This window comes from Sphaerodactylus townsendi, linkage group LG01 (genome assembly GCF_021028975.2).
Source record: "Sphaerodactylus townsendi isolate TG3544 linkage group LG01, MPM_Stown_v2.3, whole genome shotgun sequence".
NCBI classification, from domain to species: domain Eukaryota; kingdom Metazoa; phylum Chordata; class Lepidosauria; order Squamata; family Sphaerodactylidae; genus Sphaerodactylus; species Sphaerodactylus townsendi.
Window position 1 is genome coordinate 79,629,441 of NC_059425.1, and position 17,753 is coordinate 79,647,193.

The 17,753-nt window shown below is 55.1% G+C and overlaps 1 protein-coding gene across 3 annotated transcripts in view; it reads left to right on the forward strand.

Annotated features, from left to right (window-relative positions):
• SMYD3 (SET and MYND domain containing 3) overlaps positions 1 to 17,753 on the forward strand; it is a 463,587-nt gene that overhangs the window by 277,090 nt on the left and 168,744 nt on the right. The window lies entirely within an intron of this gene.

A 17,753-nucleotide genomic window follows, 5' to 3' on the forward strand; every position in this document is an offset into this window, starting at 1 on the left:
ACCCCCCCCCCCCCCCACCCCCCCCCCCCCCCACCCCCCCCCCCCCCCACCCCCCCCCCCCCCCACCCCCCCCCCCCCCCACCCCCCCCCCCCCCCACCCCCCCCCCCCCCCACCCCCCCCCCCCCCCACCCCCCCCCCCCCCCACCCCCCCCCCCCCCCACCCCCCCCCCCCCCCACCCCCCCCCCCCCCCACCCCCCCCCCCCCCCACCCCCCCCCCCCCCCACCCCCCCCCCCCCCCACCCCCCCCCCCCCCCACCCCCCCCCCCCCCCACCCCCCCCCCCCCCCACCCCCCCCCCCCCCCACCCCCCCCCCCCCCCACCCCCCCCCCCCCCCACCCCCCCCCCCCCCCACCCCCCCCCCCCCCCACCCCCCCCCCCCCCCACCCCCCCCCCCCCCCACCCCCCCCCCCCCCCACCCCCCCCCCCCCCCACCCCCCCCCCCCCCCACCCCCCCCCCCCCCCACCCCCCCCCCCCCCCACCCCCCCCCCCCCCCACCCCCCCCCCCCCCCACCCCCCCCCCCCCCCACCCCCCCCCCCCCCCACCCCCCCCCCCCCCCACCCCCCCCCCCCCCCACCCCCCCCCCCCCCCACCCCCCCCCCCCCCCACCCCCCCCCCCCCCCACCCCCCCCCCCCCCCACCCCCCCCCCCCCCCACCCCCCCCCCCCCCCACCCCCCCCCCCCCCCACCCCCCCCCCCCCCCACCCCCCCCCCCCCCCACCCCCCCCCCCCCCCACCCCCCCCCCCCCCCACCCCCCCCCCCCCCCACCCCCCCCCCCCCCCACCCCCCCCCCCCCCCACCCCCCCCCCCCCCCACCCCCCCCCCCCCCCACCCCCCCCCCCCCCCACCCCCCCCCCCCCCCACCCCCCCCCCCCCCCACCCCCCCCCCCCCCCACCCCCCCCCCCCCCCACCCCCCCCCCCCCCCACCCCCCCCCCCCCCCACCCCCCCCCCCCCCCACCCCCCCCCCCCCCCACCCCCCCCCCCCCCCACCCCCCCCCCCCCCCACCCCCCCCCCCCCCCACCCCCCCCCCCCCCCACCCCCCCCCCCCCCCACCCCCCCCCCCCCCCACCCCCCCCCCCCCCCACCCCCCCCCCCCCCCACCCCCCCCCCCCCCCACCCCCCCCCCCCCCCACCCCCCCCCCCCCCCACCCCCCCCCCCCCCCACCCCCCCCCCCCCCCACCCCCCCCCCCCCCCACCCCCCCCCCCCCCCACCCCCCCCCCCCCCCACCCCCCCCCCCCCCCACCCCCCCCCCCCCCCACCCCCCCCCCCCCCCACCCCCCCCCCCCCCCACCCCCCCCCCCCCCCACCCCCCCCCCCCCCCACCCCCCCCCCCCCCCACCCCCCCCCCCCCCCACCCCCCCCCCCCCCCACCCCCCCCCCCCCCCACCCCCCCCCCCCCCCACCCCCCCCCCCCCCCACCCCCCCCCCCCCCCACCCCCCCCCCCCCCCACCCCCCCCCCCCCCCACCCCCCCCCCCCCCCACCCCCCCCCCCCCCCACCCCCCCCCCCCCCCACCCCCCCCCCCCCCCACCCCCCCCCCCCCCCACCCCCCCCCCCCCCCACCCCCCCCCCCCCCCACCCCCCCCCCCCCCCACCCCCCCCCCCCCCCACCCCCCCCCCCCCCCACCCCCCCCCCCCCCCACCCCCCCCCCCCCCCACCCCCCCCCCCCCCCACCCCCCCCCCCCCCCACCCCCCCCCCCCCCCACCCCCCCCCCCCCCCACCCCCCCCCCCCCCCACCCCCCCCCCCCCCCACCCCCCCCCCCCCCCACCCCCCCCCCCCCCCACCCCCCCCCCCCCCCACCCCCCCCCCCCCCCACCCCCCCCCCCCCCCACCCCCCCCCCCCCCCACCCCCCCCCCCCCCCACCCCCCCCCCCCCCCACCCCCCCCCCCCCCCACCCCCCCCCCCCCCCACCCCCCCCCCCCCCCACCCCCCCCCCCCCCCACCCCCCCCCCCCCCCACCCCCCCCCCCCCCCACCCCCCCCCCCCCCCACCCCCCCCCCCCCCCACCCCCCCCCCCCCCCACCCCCCCCCCCCCCCACCCCCCCCCCCCCCCACCCCCCCCCCCCCCCACCCCCCCCCCCCCCCACCCCCCCCCCCCCCCACCCCCCCCCCCCCCCACCCCCCCCCCCCCCCACCCCCCCCCCCCCCCACCCCCCCCCCCCCCCACCCCCCCCCCCCCCCACCCCCCCCCCCCCCCACCCCCCCCCCCCCCCACCCCCCCCCCCCCCCACCCCCCCCCCCCCCCACCCCCCCCCCCCCCCACCCCCCCCCCCCCCCACCCCCCCCCCCCCCCACCCCCCCCCCCCCCCACCCCCCCCCCCCCCCACCCCCCCCCCCCCCCACCCCCCCCCCCCCCCACCCCCCCCCCCCCCCACCCCCCCCCCCCCCCACCCCCCCCCCCCCCCACCCCCCCCCCCCCCCACCCCCCCCCCCCCCCACCCCCCCCCCCCCCCACCCCCCCCCCCCCCCACCCCCCCCCCCCCCCACCCCCCCCCCCCCCCACCCCCCCCCCCCCCCACCCCCCCCCCCCCCCACCCCCCCCCCCCCCCACCCCCCCCCCCCCCCACCCCCCCCCCCCCCCACCCCCCCCCCCCCCCACCCCCCCCCCCCCCCACCCCCCCCCCCCCCCACCCCCCCCCCCCCCCACCCCCCCCCCCCCCCACCCCCCCCCCCCCCCACCCCCCCCCCCCCCCACCCCCCCCCCCCCCCACCCCCCCCCCCCCCCACCCCCCCCCCCCCCCACCCCCCCCCCCCCCCACCCCCCCCCCCCCCCACCCCCCCCCCCCCCCACCCCCCCCCCCCCCCACCCCCCCCCCCCCCCACCCCCCCCCCCCCCCACCCCCCCCCCCCCCCACCCCCCCCCCCCCCCACCCCCCCCCCCCCCCACCCCCCCCCCCCCCCACCCCCCCCCCCCCCCACCCCCCCCCCCCCCCACCCCCCCCCCCCCCCACCCCCCCCCCCCCCCACCCCCCCCCCCCCCCACCCCCCCCCCCCCCCACCCCCCCCCCCCCCCACCCCCCCCCCCCCCCACCCCCCCCCCCCCCCACCCCCCCCCCCCCCCACCCCCCCCCCCCCCCACCCCCCCCCCCCCCCACCCCCCCCCCCCCCCACCCCCCCCCCCCCCCACCCCCCCCCCCCCCCACCCCCCCCCCCCCCCACCCCCCCCCCCCCCCACCCCCCCCCCCCCCCACCCCCCCCCCCCCCCACCCCCCCCCCCCCCCACCCCCCCCCCCCCCCACCCCCCCCCCCCCCCACCCCCCCCCCCCCCCACCCCCCCCCCCCCCCACCCCCCCCCCCCCCCACCCCCCCCCCCCCCCACCCCCCCCCCCCCCCACCCCCCCCCCCCCCCACCCCCCCCCCCCCCCACCCCCCCCCCCCCCCACCCCCCCCCCCCCCCACCCCCCCCCCCCCCCACCCCCCCCCCCCCCCACCCCCCCCCCCCCCCACCCCCCCCCCCCCCCACCCCCCCCCCCCCCCACCCCCCCCCCCCCCCACCCCCCCCCCCCCCCACCCCCCCCCCCCCCCACCCCCCCCCCCCCCCACCCCCCCCCCCCCCCACCCCCCCCCCCCCCCACCCCCCCCCCCCCCCACCCCCCCCCCCCCCCACCCCCCCCCCCCCCCACCCCCCCCCCCCCCCACCCCCCCCCCCCCCCACCCCCCCCCCCCCCCACCCCCCCCCCCCCCCACCCCCCCCCCCCCCCACCCCCCCCCCCCCCCACCCCCCCCCCCCCCCACCCCCCCCCCCCCCCACCCCCCCCCCCCCCCACCCCCCCCCCCCCCCACCCCCCCCCCCCCCCACCCCCCCCCCCCCCCACCCCCCCCCCCCCCCACCCCCCCCCCCCCCCACCCCCCCCCCCCCCCACCCCCCCCCCCCCCCACCCCCCCCCCCCCCCACCCCCCCCCCCCCCCACCCCCCCCCCCCCCCACCCCCCCCCCCCCCCACCCCCCCCCCCCCCCACCCCCCCCCCCCCCCACCCCCCCCCCCCCCCACCCCCCCCCCCCCCCACCCCCCCCCCCCCCCACCCCCCCCCCCCCCCACCCCCCCCCCCCCCCACCCCCCCCCCCCCCCACCCCCCCCCCCCCCCACCCCCCCCCCCCCCCACCCCCCCCCCCCCCCACCCCCCCCCCCCCCCACCCCCCCCCCCCCCCACCCCCCCCCCCCCCCACCCCCCCCCCCCCCCACCCCCCCCCCCCCCCACCCCCCCCCCCCCCCACCCCCCCCCCCCCCCACCCCCCCCCCCCCCCACCCCCCCCCCCCCCCACCCCCCCCCCCCCCCACCCCCCCCCCCCCCCACCCCCCCCCCCCCCCACCCCCCCCCCCCCCCACCCCCCCCCCCCCCCACCCCCCCCCCCCCCCACATCTTCTTCTTCTTCTTCTTCTTCTTCTTCTTCTTCTTCTTCTTCTTCTTCTTCTTCTTCTTCTTCTTCTTCTTCTTCTTCTTCTTCTTCTTCTTCAAGAATTCCCTTATCTTACTTTGCATTTGGTCTCAATGATCACTTGCAGTATTTCCTAGATGTATGTTTTTCCTTGACTAGTGTTTTTGGAAAACCACTCAAAGAATATACAGTTAAGTTCCATTATGTGTCTCTGTTGTGTGTAAAGTTCCATCAAGTTGCAACCGACTTATGACAGCCCCAGAGGGGTTTCAAGGTGGCTTCCATTGGTTGCCTCCACGTGGGCTGAGAGAGTTCTGAGTGAAGTTCTATCGTATAGCCAGTCTTGTGGTTAGGATGTTTTTCCTGCAGTCCAGTACTTTTTGGGAATCTATCCATTTTGCCTGCCTTTCATTATCTGAAACAAAACCTTGATTCTGTGAGGAAAGCCCTGCTATGTGTAATGAGAGGCAAAATATCTGAATTGAGAACTAGAGGGCAAGATTTTCCATCAGTCTAGATTTGACATTTCAATGCTGATCAAACCTCCCTCTTTCTTCCCTGTGCCTGTGTATTTCAGTGTACTGTCTTTATAACTGTTTTTAAATTAAAATTTAAAAATTGTAAACAAAAATTTAAAATAAACAAATTTTAAAATATTGTTTTAAAAATCAAGATTTAGTGAAAAGCAGAATATTATAATAAACTTTATAAAACTGGCACATGCACATTTTTGTCAGTTTAGGAATAGGACAGTATAAAATCCATTGTCGTTCTGCACTGAAATACAGAAGATAGATCTGCTTTTTCTTTGCAACTGTTTTTACTGATACTAAAATATTAATCAGATTGGTAGCCACAGATCATGCGAGAGCATTTTTATTCAACAGCCAGCAGTTGATTTTTAGAACACTGCAAACTCTTAGTTTTACTACAGGGCCATATTACTTCTTAACTTCATAAAGCTTTGCCTATCCCTGTGGTAATACATTCAATAGAAAAGTTCCAAGGACTTCTGTACTGCTAATGATCATTTCTACTTCTTTTTATACAAAGGAGAAAAGAACAAAAAGTGCATTCAAAGGACATTCATTCCTGGTTTCCTACAAAGACTTTTAAAGCAAGTAGATATGACAGAAATGTTATTATGATTTCCATACTGCATAACAATATCTTTCATGGCAAAGAAAAATCAGTGAAGTCTCAGTGGACCAAGTGACATTGAAGAACAGGTACTCAGTATTCTCTCAGGCCAGTTAAAATACAGGGTGTTTAATTGGGTCCAGATTTCAAAACCAATGCACAAAGAACTACTACACATCAATATTCATGCCTGGAAACTACCAGCGTATGCCATGCAGTCATTGCTAAAGATGTTATTGCTGTCATATAATTGAGATGCCCCCCACAATTTAGATATGGCTTTGACTGTTAATGCATATGTTAATATGTTTGAGGGTATATGTTTGTCCCTTGCCTACTTCAGTTGCATTCACTCTTTACCAGGCTCACCTGGCATCCATGTGTTAGACATTACGTTCACCTAGGGGCTTTCCTTCATAATGATGTAGGGAAATCCTATTCCGTCGTGATTTCTTGGATGTCAGGTGAGCCTAGGAGCAGGCAAAGAATGATTCTCTTCTCCTGCTACTGTATGTACTACACAAAGCCACATGTAAAGTGGGCTGACATCCTCATCTCTGTTAGGGCATTAGAAAAAAAGATGACTATAGCAACATTACATTTTTAGTGTTTCTCAGCGTTACCCTTTGCATCCATCTACATTAAACAGCATAACTGCCAAAAGTTTTATATGGTTCACAGATAAATCATCTGACAGACCTGCCCCATACTTGGCCTGGCAGTTCGCTCGTAGGCAGCCTGGATGCAGACAGCCCAGCTATTATCATCGCCCAAGGCCATGGGGCCTCTTTCTTTTGCTCGCAAGTAACTAGCAATAGTGCTTATGGAGGGAGTAACTGCCTGTTCCAAAAACTATGTCTCTTTCTCACTGTCCTTTCACATGCTGATATTATGGGAATGCGAGGGTGGTGGGGATACTGGGTTGAGTCAAACTGTAACCGTCAGCTATATACCAGGGGCCAGAGAGCCAAGCCCCAGTTTTGGCTATCTGGCTGTTGGGCTGACACAGTTCTAATAAATCTCTTGAACCATTCTGGAGACTTGTTCTTGACTGGGGTAACAGACCCTTACATCATCACATGTCTACTCAGCATTAGCTGTTGGTTGAAGGCTTAATATTCCAATCCAGACAGTGTGCTAGTTTTAGAGTTGTCTGCTACTGCATTATGGAAGTTATATGAACAGAATTCATATTGAAGACACTGGAAATATGGGTATTGAATGAAGTGGTTGTTAAACATTTGAATGAAGCAGAAGAATGATGGGATAGTGTTACATCCTCCTGTATGCTGAAGATGCCTTACTACGTATGTATTTATTTTGTAAGCCGCATTGGGCAGGTTCCTGGAGGGGTAGCATGAACATTTTCTTAATAAAATAAGTAAATAAATGTCAGACCTATGGTAATTGTTATCTTCTCTGACTGAAAGAAGCTTTCCAGAGTCTCAGAGTTCTTTTGAATCAACTGCCACAAGTTGCTGAGAATCGAACCTGGAACTGTCTACATGCAACGCATGTGCTCTACCACTGAGCCATGGCCTCTCCCCATGAATTGTAGTATACTTATTAAGGAGCAAATTTTAATAAAGGTTTGGCAAGTAGTCTCCAGCACAGCCTCCAGCACAGATCTTAAAAACAGTTACTACAGTTAAACAGTCAACTAATACAAACAACTAGAAAAAAAATACAGAATTAACTTAAGCTTTCAAATGTGCAACAGCCCCACCCACTAGTAGGAATAGTTATATAATCATTATGACTTCCCACCTGTAATTAAACCTATATATAGGAAGGCCCATAATTTGTAAACCCAAAACATTTCTCTGTGTCTTCCTGTCCAGGTTTGATATTCATAAGCCAAACCAGTCATTGATAACTGAAGCTTGGGGTTCAAGATATCTTGCTAGATCAGGGGTCGGGAACCCGCGGCTCGCGAGCCGCATGCGGCTCTTCCGCCACTGTTCTGCGGCTCGCCGGGCCCATCTTCACCCACCCTGCAAGCAGCAGGGCGGGCGCATCCCTCGCCCGCGGCCGGCCAGGCTGAGCCGCCGGGCCCATCTTCACCTGCCCTGCAAGCAGCAGGGCGGGCGCATCCCTCGCCCGCGGCCGGCCAGGCCAAGCTGCCGGGCCCATCTTCACCCGCCCTGCAAGCAGCAGGGCGGGCGCATCAGTTGCCCGGTGGCCGGCCAGGCCGAGCCGCCGGGCCCATCTTCACCCGCCCTGCAAGCAGCAGAGCCGGCGCATCCCTCGCCCGCGGCCGGCCAGGCCGAGCCGCCGGGCCCATCTACGCCTGCCCTGCAGGCGGGGTGTGTGTGAGCGGGTGGGGGGGCCGCGAGCGAGCAAGTGGGCGGGGGAGCGGAGGGGGGGGCGAGCGAGTGGGGGGGGTGAGCGGGGAGGGTGAGCCAAATGGCTCTTTGAGGGGAAAAGGTTCCCGACCCCTGTGCTAAATCAAAGTCTCTGGTATGGACATGTTGCCTTTTGCCTGTACTGTCATATCAAACTGCTCAAAATTTCCTTGCAATTGCTTTTCCAAGACTGGTTTCCTCTCAGAATATATAGGAACCTGTAGTGACTTTTCTCTTCTGTACTCTCTTGAGTGTGCTGCTCATCCTTTCCCCCAATTACCTTTCTTTTCTTTCAGTGAATAGGTGTATCTAGGTCTCTGTGTACTACAGAAGGGGGAAAGTGACTTTTCTTTATCAGCAAGGGTAGTAGAGTTGTACTTTGGACATTTTCATTCATTTTTTTTTCAACAGAAAACAATGTAGAAGAGGGCACCTTGTTCAGGGACTCATAGAATTGAACTTCTTGATCAAATTTTCTTGAAACTAGGAGGTATTTAGTGGACATGTCAGGCAGGACTAGGTTCCCTGCAAACAGCCACTCTAGCCTTCTGGAAATAGTCCCCATAGGGCAGGCAATAATGAACCTACATATTTCAGAACTGCAAACAAAAAAACCTGAATCCAAATTTCAAAATGGTATTGAGGACTCAAATCATATGGAATCCTTAGTGACATCTGAATCCAAAATATTCTGATTTTTTCTCCAAATGCCTATCCCTAAGTATAGGTTACTCAGGTTCCCACCCATTATAGGGCCCCTCAAAAACACATAAATACTGGATTGTGGAATGTATGTTATAAATAAGTGACTATAATATACAGAATCTTTAAATCACAGTCTTTCTGATCATCATTCACCAGGCCTCTAAGAGTGGTATCAATATGCGGTTCACCCTTTCCCCTCCCCCATCACTAGTAGAGTGGACAACGCTTGTGCTTTCCTTGGCTATCTGTGTGTATTAGCACAATTCATGCAGCAACTATGATTCAAACTCTTTCCCTTTACCACTGCAAATTCAGTTTGGTAGGCCAACAACTTGCTTCATGATTGAATCAATCACAGTCTCAGTTCCTTTATATTAAATGGTTGTGCCAACACATACGTTGAAAAAATATTGTAGATTTTTATGTAAAGTGCCATCAGCTCTCAGCTGACTCCAGCAAGGGTCTTTCAAGGCAAGTGAGAAGCAGAGTTGGTTTGCCATTACCTTCCTTTGCAAAGTCTTTCTTGATGGTCTGCCTCCCAAATATCAATCCTGCATAGCTTCTAAGATCTGATGAGATTGGGTTATAACATGCCACCCTCCCTCTGAAAAACTAGAAATTGGCATTTCTGATACTCACCTTTTTCAGTTCAACTTGAATGAATTCCTACAGTTTTGTAAGTTGTGGTATGATGATAATGAAGTTCTCTCTAGTCCTACTGGTACTTTCTTTTGTTGGCAGACAGGATAAGATAGTTCTTTGCCCATTCTGCAACAGCCTTTTTCCATACCAATCTGAAAAAAACCTTTCCAATGCTTGATGAAGTGACTTTTCATATCCCAAGTGGCCTACTCTTTCATTGTCATATAGGCACTCTAGTGAGGAGCCATTGGAAAGCACTGTGGTCTATATAAACTGTCAATTCTGTGCCCAGTAAATGGGGTCAGTAAGGTTTGAGAGCCTCCCCTATAGCTAAATATTTCAATTCTGTTGTTTAATGCTTCGTTTCCCGCTTATTCAACCTGTGTATATTTTCCCAGTTATCTATTTGATCAAATGATGTGTGCCCAGGGTCATGGAATGCCCCATGTCCCCATTGGTGGTACACCACTGCTTTTGACAAACCAGGCATCATTACGGTGCCCTCAAATAAAATCTGCTTCAAGAACAACTGCATTAGAAATCTCTGTGGTGACTATGAAAGTATCAGAGATGACATTATCACTGGGAACTCAACTGTTCCTTCTATTAGCAGAAAAGAAGAGTTTGAATGTATACCCCACTTTTCTCAATCACAAGGAGTCTCAAAGCAGCTTACAAACTCCTTCCCTTTCCCTTCCCACAATAGGCAAGTAGTGCTGAGAGAGTTCTGAGAGATCTGTGACTAGCCCAGTGTCACTGAGTAGGCTTCACATGTACAAGCAGGAAAGAGTCCACTGCTTATGTGGAGGAGTGGAGTATCAAATTCGGTTCTCCAGATTAGAGTCCACCTGCTGTTAATCACTATACCACCAATGACTGTACATCAGTAAATCAAAATCAGTTTAACCTCAGCTGCATTCATGCCCTATCCATTCAGAGCTGTGTGCTCAATATGGATGAGACTTATTTCTGAATCCAACAGTTCTGATGTTTACCAGCCATCAGTGTTTCTAACTACCAAACAGTAGAAGGTGCCTCCCCTTTCGCTCCCCTTTAAAAATTCATTTCACCATAATTTTCAGGGGACTTCCACAGCCACCAGCTGCAATTTCCTGACCTTTTCTGTCTAAAATGTATGCAATCGATTACCTCTTGTCAAATATTCTATAGGCACACATACACGGCTTTTACTATGGCAGAAGAACACGGGCACGAAACTTCGTGCCGAAAACAAGTCGAGGGCGCAGTTCGGTTCCTGCCACAACACGATAGCCACACAGAAAAAAGCTGGATAGGCAGGGATACTGTGCATACATCTTACATGCTCACGTTAGCATGTTAGCACATTTTTTTGCACAAAACAAAAAAAAGAGTCCCCGCCCCAACGCGGCACGGCAGCCAATCAGGATAGACCCGTCTAGCATTGTTTGGATCCGTGATAGACATAGATGTCTTCACTAAAAACATGCTGCAGAGGGGAGGGAGAATCGGTGATGAAAAGGTTTCGATTATTTTGAAACCTGGATGTATCTGCATTTATTTTGAAGCGGGGATTTGACCTAAGATTGCTTGGAAACTGCTTGCAAGTGGGCCTTTTCTAACTGCTCAGTTACCACTGCAGCAGGTTATTCCTGGAAGGCTGTTGATGTCACTATCAAGTCACTAGAATTAACTTTGCACTGTGCGCCCAATGGCTTGTCTAAAATGGCATCTTCTTTAGCAAGCAGGCAATTAAATTCCCCTGTTATTTTTTTTATGAATTGAATTTTCATACAAACATCTTTCATGGCCTGCCACTTGATATAAGCCCCCTGTGCATTGCCAGCTTCACATTTGATGGGGTAGGATCAGTTTCACTTAGATTGTCACAAGTGCCCTTTCTGCACGGTGGAAAGGGCCCCTCTCCACCGGCAGAAATTATGCCAGTGGAGGAGAGGGGGCCATTCGCACAGGAGCGTGCAAGCAGCCCCCCACAGAGGCCAGCGCAGAAGAGGCAGCTCTGCAGTGAGCCGCCTCTTCTGCATCCCCCCACTCACCTCGTCCTCCAGCGTTGGTCTGGAGGGCTGCAAGGACCCGCCCATGCTGCCCTCCAACCTCCAGGGATGTAAATAAATAAACCTGTTATCAACTTTCTTACTTTCAGTGAAATAGTTCTGCTAATGGTTCTGGACATGGTATTAGTTGAATAGCAAGTCCATGTAATCTACATAGAAATGTATCAAATGTATTCCTTTAAAACATGGATATAATTGCTAAATGTACACCCTCATTTTTCTATCTCTTATTCTTCTGTATATTCCAAATTAACAGAACACTAAGCTAATGGGTTCTGAATTTTGGGCTCTGAATTTGCTGTGCCATGTTATACTGTTGGTCCAGTGTGAATGTTTGCGACTCTGTTGTTAGACATGTGCTAATTGGGTTGTACTGTTTTTTATCTAGTTCGCTAATACAGGGCGTAACTTTGAGTTTTACAATTTCACAGACAACCGTAGGAAAAATTGTGACTAGCAACCTTGTAAAATGAGTTCACCTCTTTGCTAGACTGTACGTGGATGAAATTATTTAATATCAATCTTTAAAATGTCATTAGTATTTTTTTTTTAAAAAACTGTCCATGATTTGTATTAACAATGTAATAGAGAATGAAAAGAAAGAAAAGAAAATGATAATGTGCACCTCACATCCCAAAGGGATTTCGGTGTGGTCTTGGGTTTTAGTTTCATAAAATGATCATACTGCGGGGATGGTTTCTTTCTTAGTTTATAACAGCTACAGGAATGGGTGTGATGGATCGCAGTGCTGCAATGGCAGCAGATTCTGTCTCAGCTTTAGGTGGACGTCTGCTCGATATATGCTTCTAGCAGACAAGGAGGAATGATTTTATAGGATACAACGTTACGGATTTAACTTTATGTCTCAAGGAATATGTATATGGCACATCTTTTAACTTGAAATATCTGATACAAATACACCTGGCTTCATGCCATGGTAAGGGTGAAACAGTTGAAGGGCTGTCAGTAATAGAAGATTAAAATCTCATGAATTAGCTCCACAAAATCTTACTTTAAAATCACATGACTTAAAATATTTGTGGTGGTTTGCATTATATCGCCTTTTTCTTCTAGATGTTCGCCTTATATCGCCTTTTTCTTCTAGATGTTCAGCATGGGTCAAATATGTTGGATAAGGTGTTGGCAGGAACCTGGGCTGGTAGTTGTATTAAAGCAGACTTCAGGTGTTTGCTACACCCTTTCCATAACAACTCCATACAAATAGGCAACTAGCATAACAGTTGTTTTGCTGGTTTTCTGTTCACAGTGAGTTTTTAACATACAGGACCATTTCATTATGGGTTTCTTGATGGCCCTCCACCTGCAATCAAAAGTGATGCAGTTTATTCTGTCACTTTAGGACTCATTAGCAATCTCCTGCGTGTGTGAACCACCCCTTTGTGTCAGAGCTTTTTAAAAACAGTAGCAACGACAGTTCTAGCAGCTGGAACTTTAAGCAAAAGGTCTCTAACAATCTGGACTTATTCGATCACTGATGCACGCAGTACTTCCATGGATCCTCTTTTAACAATAGCAAGAAAATAGCCATTATTTTTATTAATAATGAATTAACATGTAAATGGGAATTTCCAAATAATATTCCAAACTGAAGAAATTACTCAAGGAAAAAATCAGAGTGATTTTTTTTTCAAATTCCAACACGTTCCTTGTTGACCTTTCACTCTCCTTTCTTCATAATGGCACTAGTTTGACCAAAGTGTTGTCCTAATAAATGACAAAGTGTTCACATGAATCACTGATGTAGTTACCCAAGCACTTTTAGTAGCCCAAATGTCGGAATTAACATATAAAACCCAATAGATTTTGCAGTGACATGCCTCTGAAGAAGTCAGCCATAGATGCAGGTGAAATGTTAGAAGCTAAAACTACCAGACCACAGCCACACAGCCCGGAAACCTACAACAGCCAGTTGACTCTGGCCATGAAAGCCTTCAATAATGCAAAGCTCATAGAGTTTAACATAGTTTACTTGGCATGTTTCCAGCTTGCAACTACAAGCTTAACTTAGTAATATACAATGAATTTCAAATTTTGTCCTGGGGCAGAGGAATTCCTGCCTGTTTTTTTTCTTGCCCTCTGTTTATGAGCTATTGTTTATCTTACACTGTAGCCTTAAGCAAGACAGGCATTTTTTAAACCCTTTATATATGCAAATGCTAATTTAAATTAGGGCAGAAAAGCTGCTAGAACATGAAAAGCTCCTTTAATCTAGTGTATTTATTATGGTGTGTTTCTGTTGTTGCTTAACTCTCATTACTTCAACCCATTAACTAAAACACAGCATAGATCTGGCTCTCAACTTGTACAGCAGGTGATGGATGCTGTGGCAGACTAGCCATTATTCTGTATTATGCAGTCATTTTTAAAAGCCAGTAACTACAAATTGGTGCTCGTCTGTGAAATAACTACTATTCAGCAGGTTACAGAAATGAAGCACACAGATACAGACTTCTTGATGAATATTACAAACTTCTTAGCATTTATATGGCTTTCTTTTTTATCCTGTTGTCAATAAAATAGAGTAGCAAGGCATAGGTGGATTCTGCATGGGCCAAAATCACCGGTGTCGGCCCAGTAAAAACACCATTTGGAGGGGGAACTTCCCACAGCTGCTGCCTCCAAATTGAGGCAGTGTCACTGTTCCACCCCCCCAAACGGTGTCTTTTGGAAAGCAGCAGTATGCACCCGGTGCCGAGCAAACGGCACCAGGTAAAAGGCACCGTTTTCCGGCGTGCCTTTTTTTTTGTAACTTACCTCCTCCTCCATGCAAAGTTTCTAAATTGTCATTGACTAATGCACATAAATACATAATCAAACAGAATATGTGGGCTGAACAATCAAATGTACAGGCAGTAGTAATCCCTATGTCCACTGCAGTTTTTTGGTCCATCCATCACGAAATCTGAAATGGCTTTTAATCAACCTTGTTATGTTCTAATGTTTGACTTGGTTGACAGAGGCCTGGGTAGAATAATCTGGTTTTGATATCAATACTGGGACTCCTGAACTAGCTGGAATTTCCATTGGACGCTCCATGTAAGAGTAGTCCAGCTGCTAGAATGCTCCAAAGAGCACATTCATTAATGACCTCTTTATTCTTAACCTCCCTCACACCCAAGAGTAATTGTCTCAAGTTTCTTGGACAATAACCTTAGGGTATATAGAACCTTCTTCACAGACTTCCGGAAGATATGGTGTTTCATTCAGTTTGAGCTTTTGTTAGCTCCTGGCTATGCTCACTGAAAGGGTCAAATAGCTGGCCTCCTCAATTTTTTTTTGAGGTCCTTCAATTTGTCAGGTGGACTAATTTGGGTTTATTTTGACCCACTAGCTGTGATAAAATCTAGGATCAGTGACTGCAAGCATGCCGTTTCAGCTGACTAGACTGCCTCTTGACCCTCTCCCCTTTTTTCTGTTAAGTTTACTACTTTTGCTTTCTCTGCAGTACAAAATACTTTGAGCATTGAAGGACTTCTTTTTTTTTTTAAGAATATCTCTACCAAGAAAAAAAGAAAAGCTGTTGTTAGAATGTTATTAAACAGATCTTAAGACTCTCAGGCTTAAAACACTCAAGATGGCTGGCTGGTTAAAAAGGTGATTTACTCTCCCGGTTGTGAGAAGTTTTTGGGCCCTTTTTGCACTGTCAAAATGCCCTGGGGGTGGATCCGGGGTCATACGTGCTGTGGGGCTTTTCCCCTTGTTTCTGTTTCCGCACAGCTCCCCAGTTCTTCCTGGGAGTCAAGGCAGGGCCAGTGCATTATGCCCCAGCTGTTTTCGCATGAGCCCAGGACTTTTCCATTTGCACTGCGAGCTCTTCTGCAAACTCTTCTGTGCATGTGCAGACAACCTCCATTTCCTGCATTCTGATTGGCTGATTCTCCCCCCCCCATTCCCCCACTCACTTTCACTAGTTTAGTTATAAATGACTCTGAACCCAAAACTTCTTCCCTGTTGATAAGAGACATGGCTTCCATTGCAGTGGGGAGAAAAACACAGAGGGGGAAACCACAGATTTTAGACAGAAAGCGGTGTCTGCAGGCGCCACAAATGGAAAGGCACCAATTCTCTATCACACACAAGGATTTTAGTCAGAAAAGCATGGTATGCGGGTGCCATGAATGGAAGGGTGCAGATTCTCTCACACTCAGGATTGTAGTTTAAAAAGCGGAGTGTGTGGACGCTGTGAACAGAAGGGCACCGATTCTCTCTCACACACAAGGATTTCAGTCAGAAAAGTGGTTTGTGCAGGTGCCCCAAATGGAAGAGCACTGATTCTGTCAAACATACAGCACCTGTTAATTGGGGGGGGGGGGGAGCTAGAGCAGCGTGGAAAAATGACCCTGGTTCTGCTGTCATGATGCAAGCAGACTCACACAGGGGCCTTTCAAAAGAACCTCCAATTTGGCGGTTTTTGAAAGTTGCAGTGAAAAGGGAATATGGTGGTGCAATGCAGGGGCAGACCCTGTGCCACTTTGGGGACTGTGCAGAATTCCTGGCTGCACAGGGATATTCCCTGTGCTAACTTTGGTACAATTTCGCCATGCAAAAAGGGCCTCAGAGTGCTTTATAAGCATTTGAGAGACCCTTTTGCTGAAACCCATTTGCTAAAACCCACATGAGATTTTTTTTGGTCTTTTGGACTGGAGTTGCTTACGAGGTCCTTTAGTACCGAATGGATTACACATTCTTTTGGTTCAGATAACATAAGCTATTTGGATTTAAAGGCATTTAGGAATGACTTTTTTTTGTTTAAGGAATGGTGAAGGGGAAATTCTGGACTGATTTATAAGCAATTAAAGGACGCTTTTGCAAAAAGTAGGTCGTGGAAACTGTGGGTAAAATTTTGTTAAAATTTGCCTCCAGTTGTTTGGCTGAAAACTTCATACCAAAACTTTTCTACAGACCACAGGAATAAGGTCCAGTGTTTACCATAATACTATTCTCCCTATATTTCAAGCAGATAACTACCACAGCTTAAGACTTTCATAGCTGCCATCTTGTGGATTTTCAGAGACGGTATCCTAATTATTTTTTTAAAATGCCTACAAGCCTAACAAAAATGATTTAATTACTCTCTGTAAATAAGTCAATCAGAAAACAAGAAGACAAAATCTTAAGAGTTTAAAAGAGGAGGTCACACAAGCGGATCTTAATTTAGGAGCAGAGTTGAAGAAGGAATCACAGAATATTAGATTGGAACTGGACTTTGCAGTTTGTTTTGGCTTATTTTCTGAACCTTTGGCCTCTGTGCTAAATCACGGAGGCCGTTTCAACTCTGAGCGAAGGAAGAGGGCAGATTGGCGTAGTCCACGCCCGACTTCCGACCCCCTCTAAGGACAGTTAGCATGGTCGAGATTACAGAATCGGCCGAGACGGCCAGCGCCAAGAACTGCGCCGTCATCAGATCGACTTACCGGTCCTGCGGCCCTCCGGCACGTTGCCGAAGCCAGGGGACACGCCCCCCTGCCCTGCGCGACTTCTCCAGAGTCGCAGGGCAAAGGGGGCGTGTCCCCAGGCCTCGGTGACATGCCGGAGGGCCGCAGGACAGGTAAGTCGCCCGGTCGTTGGGGGAGGGAAGGCGCCTGGAAGCTGCTACCGTTAAGCGGCAGCTGACTTAAACCACCGTTTCCTATAAACCTCTCTTGCTTGGCGTGATGGTGACGCGGCACGGCTTCGAAGCAGCTGCGCCCCCTGTGCGAATGGCTCCCCGGGGATGGCATTTTTGCCGTCCCCAGGGCGCCATAATCCGCCTGTGCGGAAAGGGCCAGAACCTCTTTAGGTTCTTGGATCTTTATTCTTCACTTGGGTCCCCAAGTTATAGTTGGTTTCAGTTGTAGATTTTTCCTTTGCACCAGAAATTCCTTGACCCAAACTAGTGTTTTCTCTTCCTATTCCAGACCTTAGTGCAACAGACTCTTCAGGATAAAGCAATGTATATTTTTCTTTTCACACTTTATTTCCCCATTTACATACTCACAATTAGGCAACAACCAAGAGCAGCATTGCTAGGTCTGTATTGAAAGTTACTGTGTTCTCCACAGTACTTCAGGTCACGCCTCAGATAAATAGGATTTACAGTGAAGCGTAGCATATAATTCCTTTGGTATAATAGGTCCTTGAAGGAATGAAGGTTTCTTGCACTGAATGTGCTGCAGGTGGCATGCTTTAGATGAGCCTGCCCTTTGGAGATGTCTTTCTCTCTTAGAAGATACTGTATAAAACAGAAAGGAGTTTAAAGAATTCAACTCCCCCTTCCACAAAAAAAATATCAGCTTTAGTGCAGTAGCTTTGGAAATAATCTTCTTGGGGATTCTTCAGAGCAATTATGTGGATTTTTTGCAGTATATGAACTAATATTTGGTAAGTAAATTTACTGGCATTCAATAGCGCAGATCAGTTTGAGGCATAGAAATAATCCAGCAAGTCTAATCTGATGACCACAGGAGATACTGATTTGG